An 11,871-nucleotide genomic window follows, 5' to 3' on the forward strand; every position below is an offset into this window, starting at 1 on the left:
GGTCGGTGCGGACTGTAAAAGGTTTCCCAAGAAGATATGGGCGCCATTTCTTAAGGGCTTTGACAATAGCTAACATCTCCTTCTCATAGGTGGATAGTGCCAAGGTCGAACCCTTCAATGCTTCACTAAAATAGGCCATCGGTCGGTTTTGCTGCGTAAGGATTGCGCCAATCCCAGTTCCACTCGCATCGCACTCAATCACGAATCGTTGGGAAAAATCCGGAAGACATAGGATTGGTGGTGAAGTGAGTGCTTTCTTCAACTGCTGGAAGGCCAGCTCTGCTGTCTCGTTCCATTGAAATCCTCCCTTGGTTAATAGTTGGGTCAAGGGAGCTGCTATGCTTCCGAAGTTACGGATGAACTTCCAGTAGTAACCTGCTAAACTGAGAAAGCCACGGACCCCTTTTGTCGATGTCGGTGTAGGCCATTCGATAACAGCTTGTATTTTGGTTGGATCAACCAACACGCCTTGCTCCAAAATTATATGACCCAAGTACTCGACATGCGAAACACCAAATCGACATTTTGACATTTTTGCAAATAATAGGTTAGAGGACAATATTTTTAGAACAATTCGCAAATGAGATATATGGTCTTCCCATGATTTCGAATAAACCAGAATGTCATCGAAGAAGACCAAAATAAATTTCCGGAGGTATGGACGGAAGAGGTCGTTCATGAGGCTTTGAAAGGTTTCCGGTGCATTCGCCAAACCAAACGGCATCACTAAGAACTCATAATGCCCTTCATGCGTCCGGAAGGCTGTTTTAGGAATGTCTTTTTCTCGCACCCGAATCTGATGGTACCCAGATCGTAGATCTAGTTTGGAGTAGAATTTGGTCCCGTGGAGCACGTCTAATAGTTCATCAATCACAGGATTGGGGTACTTGTTTTTAACTGTGGTGTCGTTCAGTGCTTGGTAATCCACGCAAAATCGCCAAGCTCCATCAGCCTTCTTCACTAACAAAACCGGTGATGAAAATGGGTTGTTGCTTGGCCTTATCAATCCTGACTGCAGAAGCTCCTTCACCATTTCTTCTATTTTCGTCTTCTGATAATATAGTTACCGATATGGCCTCACACTAACTGGTCCCTTGTCGGGAAGGAGCGGAATTTGATGGTCATGTGGTCGTTTAGGAGGCAGGTTGGTGGGCGGCTCAAATACATGAGAAAACTCGATTAGGAGGTGGTCCATCTCAGGTGGATAGCAACTGGATTGGCTGCTGTAGTTTGAAGAAACTATTTGAAAAAGAAACCCCGTACCTTGTAATCCATTGCACTCCTTGTTGATTAAGGCTTCGATACTGGCTCGTCCCACTCCCTGGAAGGTGCAAGAGACTCCTCCCTTCTTAAACGTCAAGGTCAGTTGTTTGTAATCCATCTCGATGGGTCCAAGAGTTTCTAGCCATTGTACTCCTAATACCAACTGGCATGCTACAACTAGGAGAACATAGTAGTCAGTAGTAATGGGATGCCCTTGGATGGCGAGAGTGAGAGCCCAGCACTGTCCCACACATTCTATCTTTTCCCGGTTGGTGACCATAACTTGGAATTTTCTGTCTCAGTTCACTGGTAACCCGAACTTAGAGACTATGGCTTGATCAATGAAGTTGTGGGTGCTGTCGCCATCAATAAGCACCGTCACGTTCTTGTTTTTCAGCTTACCTAGAACGCGTATGGTTTGCGAGTGCTCAGCTCCTACAATTGCATGGAAGGAGATCTCAGGAATCACTTCTTGGTTCTTTGCCTCTGACTCGACATTCTCCGTGTCCGCCTGTACGGGATCCTCGATCATGAATAATTGTGGTCGTTCGCAATGGTAGCCAACGGTGAACCTCTCATCACAGTAATAACATAATCCCTTCTCGCGACGTTTTCGTGCCTCCTGGTTGGTGAATCGCCGGAATGTTGCTGGTGGAGCGCTGGGAACTTGGTTCGTGCGCTGGGTTGGTGGAGGCCCAAGCACACCCGCCATTGGGTTAGGTGACCCCTCTGGGATACTACGGCTGGTTGGGATCGAACTTGCTGGTTCGATTTCCGTTGTAGTTGGTTCCGTTCTTCAATTAATCGAGCAACTCCGATCGTATCTATCAAGGTTCTAGGCTGCTTAATCTTCACATCTATACAAATGTCATTGCGAAGTCCTGCAATAAAACAGCCAATGAGAAAACTCTCGGATACGTCGTCAACTCGATGGGAGAGCCGTTCAAAGGCTTCTTAGTAAGCTGTCACAGTTGTAGTTTGCTTGAGGCGAGTTAAAGCTTCCGACGGATCCTCGTAGTCGGTTGGACCAAATCGTCGTAGCATTGCCTTAGAGAATTCTTCCCATGTGAGCGGTCTGCGATGTTTCATCAGCCACCTGTGCCATTGTAAGGCAATGCCTTCTAGATGGAAGGAAGCTAGATTCACTTGTTGGTCCGGTACAATATTTTGGAAGTCAAAATATTGCTCTACCTTGTAAATCCAGCCGCTCGGATCGTCCCCATTAAATTTCATAAACGACAATTTGACATGCTGACGAGGGTGATCATGAGTGGAGCTGGAACGGGAAGTGTGCGGGTGTGAAGACTCTTCGTGTGCAAAAGAGTTGGTCTCAGGAGTGGTTCGTGAGGCTCGAAAGGCTTGGAGTTCGGTTAACACTACTTGCAAAACAGCGTTCACTTGGTCGAACGGAGTGCCCATGGTCGTTGACTTCATTGCAGAATTCCACATTGGTTTTGCCGCGAGTTTCCATGGTCGGAACCGGCTCTGATACCAATTATATGTTTGAGCTTGAGGGAGAGAGGGAGAGTAGAAGGAGAAGAGAGAGGGGGGAATCCGATTATAGGAAAGCTAATGACTTTATTCCTTTTCTCCAAGCTATATTTATAGCCTTATTGTGCTACAAACTAGGAATTAAGATAGGAACTACCGCCCCATGATCTTAGGAGCTTATCAACAAAAAAACAGAAATGACTTATCTACTAAAACAGAAATGAAACAGAAATGGCTAAGGCTTATCCAAAATACTTCAACTAAGAAACTATTGTGGTCGAGTCTCCTGCTGTTGTTGATTTTGACTGAGTCTCTTGCTGCTGTTGCGGCCTAGTGCATGCATGCACGTATAACTTTCAAAGCGGAACAGATCCCTACATCACAGACTGAGGATTCCAAAAGCATTTTGCGAGACCCACGGCAGCCCAGCTATATAAGGGCATCAACCCACAAGACTCAAGTACATGCGATTACTTGCTCACTAGCTTACTTTTATTCAAACTTTCAGCTCGCAACCAGAGTACAATACTAACTTAAGCATCGGAGTGACCTCACTAGGTTAGCCACCCCGGGTTCTCTAATCCTTTGTCTTGCAGCTTGGTCCAGCTCGCTATGCGACCAGTGTCCAGGTAGTCTTCCAGCTAGGAGCTTCCAGATCGTGCACCATCAGATTGGATTGGACCTGGTCCATCCATAATGAATTTATATTAGATTGGGTAGGTCAAGCCAATATCTGGTCCATTGATAGAAGATAAGAATATAAGTGTCAATGGACCCGGTTTGGAAAGGAACCAATCTAAATTAAAACAAACTTGAACAGATTGGACGTTTCAGACACTGAATTGAACTAGTCCAAAATATTAATTGGATTGGATTGGACCTGATCAATTTGTAATGGATTCACATTGGACTGGATCAGTTCAATTCACACCTCTATGTACGACAACATAGTTGGTTTTATTTTTGAAAGAAAAAACTGCCATGTCATAAAAAACAAATAGATTTTTTTGACATGGAAGTTTTTTGTTTTCAAAAACAAAACTAACCATGTTGTCAAACACCTTACTTTATTGATTCAAAAAATATGTATTATTTTTTTAAACAAAACAACTTATTTTTTATTTTTTATTTTTTTTGTTGATATGGCAATTTCAAAAATAAATGAAAGCAAAAACATTCGTGTTGTAGATCATCATTCGTCAACTTGACCTGTTCTTACTTCCTCAATTCACACAAATATGACCAATGAGGCTTCCATGGATCTATTCTCTTTTTAAGGTCTGAGGAGTTCATTATTCTAATGGTCGAAATAAGTTGTCTTTGTGCCGCCAACACCTTCCTCCTACTGCTCTCCCCACATATGTGCATGCTATACTGTCGGACAATCTTGATGTATAGAGTCTAGATCTACTCCACACAGAGCGCATCTCACACCAATCTCACAATACATCTTAGCCGCATATTGTGAACATCTCCCAAATTTGTGTGTTATTATTCATGAAGAGATGTTTTTAATACACAACAGAATGTGCTGTAAGATCAGTCTAATACTCTGTGAGGAGCAAATCCTGATTCTGATGTATACAATTCCTACTGCTGCAGATTAATTCCATGAAACTCATTAAGACTGCATTTGATATTCCTCATTGTAAGGACTTTTTTCAGTTTTTCAGTTAAAAACTGCAGCGTGAATCATTTTAACTGCAAAAAAGAGATAAGTGGAATGCCGAATGCAGCCTAAATCATTCAAATTAAGCTCACATTAGCTGGATGGTCATACATTGGTTCTACTCCACAAATTCTAAACCCTAAAGGGCCTTATCCAAGACCTTTCTTTATTTATGATGGGTTTGGGATGGGTGGGGCCGACATTGAGCATTGGTTTAACACGTGGGATGGGACCCACAGCGGAATCTTATTCGCCTCAGATGATGACCTATGAGGACACTTGTCACACCCTAAACCCAATAAGCCATAGGGGGTCTCCTCATAGTGTCTCCTAAAGAGGTCAAGTAGAGACCACGTGAAGTTGTTGCAAGGTGTTCAGGGTCCCCCCACCCCCACCCCTTTCTGTCCTCATAAACGATGAGAAATTTAGGGATTGGCCTCCAGAGAAGATAAGAAGCACGTCAATGACTTCAAATAGGTTTCTCACGAGGGCAATGATCAGTGGTCGGCACTCTTAAAGGAAAGAAGTTTGAATTGTTTTACAAAAATAAAATAAAAAGTTTGAATTGAATCTAGAGGACAGGGTGCCCGTGACAAAGGTTTAAAGAGAATTGTGGGGCCTTTGATTGAGATCACTATGTAGTATCTTTGGGCATTATTATGACTAGGCAAATGACAAACCTGGCCTTGTTCATTGAAGCTTTGAAGTCCTAAAGACAATCAAATGTGATTATGTGAAGCATGAATAGGACATATCTACCAAGTGGAAGAGGATGGGGAGACAACAAATTAAGAGGAAAGCTTTATACAATGAGGATTTGTATCTCTCTACTCCTATATTGGTACAAGTAGTCTTAGAAGCTGAAAATGCCCTGTTTCCTTTAAGGGTTAGAACCCTTACATTCTTCCAGCTGCTTCCACTACTGTCTCTAATGTCTTTTGTTCCTCCATGTGTGTATATTTTGTATTGTTGGAGTCCAAAATGACCAAGCAGTGTGTGTGTAATGATGTTTAATCCATGGTTGATGAGAAACAAAATGGATAAATATATTGTCCAAGAAGGGAATAAAAAGAGGAATGTGGTATGGGATTTTTCTTAATGTTTATCAAATGAATTGAGTGATTATGTCCTTATCAAATTGCAATACATGGGTAAACGGTAAATGTAATATTGTTTAATTAACATGAAACCCAGTCAACAGTCAACCATACATCATCATCATCATCTAAGCTTTGTCTTAATTATATGGGGTCAGCTACATTAATTCTATTCTCCCTCTTGTCCTGTTCAACATCATATCCATTGTTAAATTGTGGGTCCTTAAATCATTTTTTTCTGACTTGCCCCTAGTCTTATTGGCATTGTAGATGGTCTACTTTGCACATGCCTAAACAATCTTGATTTACTTTCCCTCATTTTATCATGCATATATTGTATCCATTCCTACGTTCTTTTGAATAAGTTCATTTCTAGTCTTATCCTTTCTAGTTTTTCCATTCATTCATCTTGACATTCACATTTCTACTACACTTGTTTTTGTACTTTGACTGCCCAATAAACCGATCCATGTAACATTGTTGGCTCTATAACCATTCTTTAAAATTTTCCGATCCATGTAACATTATTGGCTCTATAACCATTCTTTAAAATTTTCTTTTATGCTCCGTTCATTTTTCGGTAAGTCACTTACCCGGGTAAATGCTCTTACCTGGGTAAGTGTTTCCTAGGAAAGATTTACCCGGATAAATGCATTTAATTATGCTCTTTTATTTCCCATGTAAATAAGGTAATGATAATCTTAGACATAAAAATTCCATTATTAAAATGGACATTTTTGTCCTATCCAAGTATTGCCAAATTTCCCTTAGATGGGAAAGTTAATTTATCCACCTAGGAGATGGGTAAGTGATACCCAGGAAAATAAACTTTTACCGGTCTACACATAAATCTGAAAAATGAACACGGGTTTCTTGGTCAATAGGAACCAAAATCCCATTGACCAACTTTTTCCCCTCTCAAAATCCAAAAAAAAAACGCCCCTTAATGTAACCGATATTTTTCTATCACCTAAATCTCTAGATGTACCCCCTCCATTTTGCCCATCCAACTCTAATTCCATGGGCTACATCCTCCCTAATTTCTCTCTTGGTCAGCTATAAATGCTTCCATGAAATCTGCTACAGAAATACCAATCTAACATGTAATTTGAACTCTCAAGGCGCCCCTCGAGTGTTTTTAGTGTGAATGCTGGAATTCAAGTTTAAGACCTCTAAACCAATTTTACTAGTCTCATAGTTTGGTTACATGACAAATTCCTCATTGTACAAGTTCTAACCAATCAAATGAGTGTATTGGTTAAATTGAAGCTTAGCTTCCACAACAAATTCTATTAATCCGACCTCAAGATCTCCATAGAAAATATCCATTTCCACAAACAGTTTCTCCTATGGCCGGACCCTCTAATACAGTTTGGTTTAGGGCAAGGCCTTTAAGTGAGAAAAGAGAGTGAGCACTCTAAGATGTACATACAACCATGGTTCAAAGTATTGATACATCTTTGTGTATCGGCAGAGGTGTATTGGTACCATGGTTTTTGAACCGCCATTGACTTAGATGGTCGGACCATTCGGCATAAGAACCATCCAAGCAGTCGGTTCCGTTTTACCCCAAATCCAATCCCTGGCAAAAAACTGTTGAATTGATTGCAGTCAAGCCATCAACCCGTTCAATGATTTTGATCATTTTTTATTTTTGTTATCAAAATGGGTCATCCATTCGAATTAGACTATTGAACCATCGAGCAGGAAACCAGTGGACAAAATAGTTCCATTTTCAGGTTTTTTAAAACCACGACATATGTAAGTCTTAATTGATAAATTTATTTATATATTTTATATTAATAATTAATCTCAAAAGAATATATATAAGAAATGATTTATTACAAGTTGGAAGGACTAAAAGACTCCAAACAAATAAAAATTATATAGATTGAGACAATTAAAAATGATTTAAACAATGAATATGGGTAGTAGCTAGGAATCATATAGCCGACCCCATTTAGGTGGGATAAGGCTCGTATGATGACGATGATGATGATGATACTTAAAAAAGTGAAAATTAGCCTATAACAATGTATATATTACATTTAATAATTAATGGATTTCAATGACCACCAAAAAGTTTTTAGAAAGGGTTGAGACAATGATGGCCCACAAAATGGAAAGCACGGTAGCAGGTCATTATCCATGCATTGGCGAGAAGACAAGCTAGTAGACCGACCTTGTCATCTTACTATCACATTGCCAAACGCGCTCCAGCCCTACCAGCCAGAAGCTAACAATTGTTACCCATCACATATTGCCTCTCGGCATCTCAACTTTATATCCCTATAAATGCCCCATTCCCAGCAGTCCCTTGACTCACCCAAAAATCTGACAACCCAAGAATTCCTGTACCTGTGTTTCCTCCCCAAATCCTCACTTTCTCTGCATGAATATGGCTGTACATTCACTGTCTCTCAGGAACCCAAAAGTCCGTTCATGGCAACGGTGGTCGAGGCATATCCGGGAGCAGCGAGCACGCCTCTATATCATATGGAGGTGCACTGTGATGCTAATTTGCTGGAATGACTGACTGAGCAGCCATGGAGGACCATGGTGCTTGTGGGCTTGGTGGGGTGGAGTATTAACCTGTGAACTCAGTCTCTGCAACGCTAGAGGTACGTAACACACTGACATGGAAGCTGCTGATGCTAATTTGCTTGAATGATTGAGCAACCATGGTGGAATGACCGAGCAGCCATGATGCTTCATGCTTGTGGGTGGAGGATTAACCTGTGAAGTCGGTCTCTGCAAACACTGACATGGCAGCTGGTGATGATAATTTTCTGGAATGACTGAGCAGCCGTGGTGCTTGTGGGATTGTAGCACACTGGGATTGTAGCACACAGAGTGGCGCATGGTGGGGTGGAGGATTAACCTTTGAAGTCAGTCTTTAGTCTCTGCAACGCTAGAGGTAACACACTGACATGGCAGCTGAGCCTAGATCATTTGTCTTGAAGCTGATTACTGCATTGAACTGCATCAATTAATTACTCTGGCCAAAGGAGGAGGCAGCTGAAGCCAAGGATTTCTGGCAGCTTGTGATGACTTGCATGTTTATAGAAGACTGAGCTTATGATCTGAGTGCGTGTGACTGAATTATAACATAAATGCCGAGGTTCAATTGGTGTTTTGTTGTGCAAGAAGTTTTAGAATCTCTTCATTGAACCAAGTGTTTCAGGAAATTCAGATGAAGGTTGAATTGGAGAGTGTTGTACAGCATAGCTTACTTTAGTTAGCATTTTTGTGCAAGTGAAGACATTCTCTATTTTCTTGATTTCAAATTGGCCTTGAAAATTTTGAATAAAAAAGTGGAACATAACTCTCATTCTCTTAAAAATTTTATGGCCATAACTAAGTAAGCTATCAAATATTTGTTTGAGGTTATTATGGCAAGAGTATGATATAGGAGTTCAACATAACTCAAGAGACACAGAAGAACAGATTGGGGTAAAAAAGCATGAAACAGAGAGGATCAGATTGGAGTATATCCAAGTTATATTTGATTATAAACAGAGCCACATTTAAGAAATAGGTCTAATCCCATGAATCTGTAATAGGGTTCATATCCAGCTATCTTGAATTGGAATTTGGATTTCCTCCTCACAGAATGGTCTTTGGTCCTCACAGCACTTACAGCCATGCATTGAAAATATTCTCTATAAATGAAAGCATACAAGTAGGCGAGATGTTCTGATGTATGGCTGCAACTTGCTGTAAGGTGGGTGTGAGGAGAAAATCAGAATTCTTTGATTAAATCCGGTATTTGACCCATTGAGGGAAAAATATCTACTAACAGCATAGCCTTGGGCTAAAGCTGTGAACCACAGCCGTACATGCATTGATGTGGCCCCACCTTGAATTGGATGAAGTGACGTGAAGGTGGGCCTCCAAAAATACATCCAAAGCCATTATTTCAGGTTGTAGCCCAAGGCTTTGACATCGGATGTAGCGGATCATTGAAAGCCTTTTTAACTGGCTGAATATTTAGCATGTGCAGAAGGACACAGTGAATCAGGGAACTTCTCTCTGATGCTTGGCAGAGAAAGTTCTCCTATATCCGTGCAAAATTCCGTTATAATTCTCCTGTATCCGTGCTTGGGGCCACCGGTGGAGGACTGGAGCTGGATAGGAAGTTATAGATTTAACCCAGAAAAAGAAGAAAACAGGATTACAGGAAGTCAAGAGGTCCAAAAGTTCAAGTTGATAAAGTTCCCAAAGCCAGTAATTTCACCTGATTTTGTAGCTCATGTAAAGCTTATTTTTGACTTTCCGGACAGAAGCCGCTTCTGTGAAAGCCCTCCCAAACGGGTATTAAATCCTAACCAATGTTTTTTAATCGCCGTTGACCGGATGGTTAGATTGTTCGGCCGCTTCAGAACCATTTAGGCAATTGGTTTCGTTTTACCCCAAACCTGGTGTCTGACCAAAAACCGTTGAATTGGTTAACGAACCATTGGCCCAGACAGTTGAACCGTTGATCGGTTCAATGGTTTTGATCATTTTTAATTTAATTATTTTTTTTAATTTTTTTTGTCATAACAGGCCATCCATTTGAACTGTCAACCTTAAAACCGGTGACCAAAACATTCCAGTTCCGGATCATTTTTTAAAACATTGATTACTAACTATGAAACAGAGTTCATGAATCACAATTTTGCCAGTTTCTCTTTTACTTATTTTTATTTTTTTTAACCACACTGACTAGATTTCATTGTTTACCAGGTGGAGGACATGAGATGGGTACAGCACAAACTTAGAACAAAGAGTTATTGAAAGCTATAGCCAGAAAAAATTGTTAACGCATTCTACAGTTGTTACATTCACAGTGGATCGGTCTAAGAATCAAATTCGTTAGTGAAGCAGTACAGCAACTATAAAGCTCATTGATGTAGTAGTGCGTAGAACGGTAGAACAAGGCTCAACAAGCCATAAAGGCATAAAAGGGATCTGCACATGACCTACAACAGATGCAACTCTGTGATGTAATAGTCATAGCCACTAGATCAAAATCAGTAACCACTGATCAGGAATTTTCAACAAATTTATTGTTTAGCTTGGATTATGCATGTTTTATATTGCATAGTCACAGAAAATGAAGGAAAAGAAATGGAACTTAGGAGACCAGATAACAGCATTGGTGAAAAAACTTCTATCGGGCTAGTAAGGCCCCGTTCGTGTCAGGGCAAGTGTTTTCCAGGTAAAACTTGTCTGGACAAGCAAGTTTCTAGCATTCTTGTATGCTGCCAGGGATAAAGAGAGAGAGGTGAGAGGGAGAGAGTGCTTATTAACTTCAACAAACGGGTGGGTAAACTGTTTACCGTGGGGCTTAATATAGAAGCAAATGAATGTATGTATTGCCGTCAATTTATCGGTTGACCGATTTACCCCATACTAAATACCGACAAACGAACGAAAAGGGCCCAAATATGACACTGGCAAAAAACATTCAAAAGAGATTGAAGACTCCAGTAGTTTCTTGTGCAAGTATTAGTTTCTTCAGAGTAATCTGGGATAATAGATTGTACCATGTTAAATAATTCAGGAAGCATCTGATTCTTGGGAGCAAGCTGGTAAACCATCAATACTATTCGTTCTTTGCTGATAGAATCAATTTCCATAAATTACTAGTTCATTTCTAATTGATGCAAAGCCGTGGGCAAGGGCAATACTGCCAATATCCCAAAACTACTTGGAACTCTTGTGAAGCGTTTGAAGAACCGTCTCAAATCCCAATGATTTCATAGGTTTTCAGAGCCTCAATAAATCAAACAGTGGAAAGAGACCTATTAATCGGTGTCAGGTGAACGGTGATAGGTGCAGGAATATATCACAATACAAAGCGGGGGAACTGGCGACAAACAAACGAAAACCCCAAAATAAGGTTTAACAAAGAATTTTATACTAACCATCTCCAATTCCTACCAACTTCTACACAAATCAGGAATAAAAAAATGGTTAGTTGGAACTGGGGATATTATTATCAAACAAACGAAAACCCCAAAATAAGGCCTAACAAAGAATTTTATACTAATCACCTCCAACTCCTACCAACTTATACAAAAATCAAGAATAAAAAATGATAAGTTCATAGTAAAATGGAAGGGTACTCAGTATCCTTATGATAAATCAACTTCAATGTCGAAAGTCGAAACAAAGAGCTGGTTCGAGGGATCTCACCATCCTAAAACAGAGTAAGAGGGAAGGAGAAGAGAAAGAGGGAAGAGAAGAGAGGGGATAATAGGGTTTCTTACTTCATGCCATGGAGATCGGATTGCATAGTATTTAATTATTTATACACCTGCACATAGCTGAGACTGTGATGGATAACTAACTTGGGCGACGTGG

At 40.5% G+C, this 11,871-nt stretch overlaps 1 pseudogene; it reads left to right on the forward strand.

The window, feature by feature from the left end:
- Nucleotides 1–7,829: 7,829 nt before the first annotated feature.
- Nucleotides 7,830–8,197, forward strand: LOC104612699 (small polypeptide DEVIL 14 pseudogene; annotated as a pseudogene).
- The last annotated feature ends 3,674 nt before the right edge of the window (nucleotides 8,198–11,871 follow it).

Source organism: Nelumbo nucifera, chromosome 4 (genome assembly GCF_055504915.1).
Source record: "Nelumbo nucifera cultivar China Antique chromosome 4, China Antique-T2T, whole genome shotgun sequence".
NCBI lineage: Eukaryota > Viridiplantae > Streptophyta > Magnoliopsida > Proteales > Nelumbonaceae > Nelumbo > Nelumbo nucifera.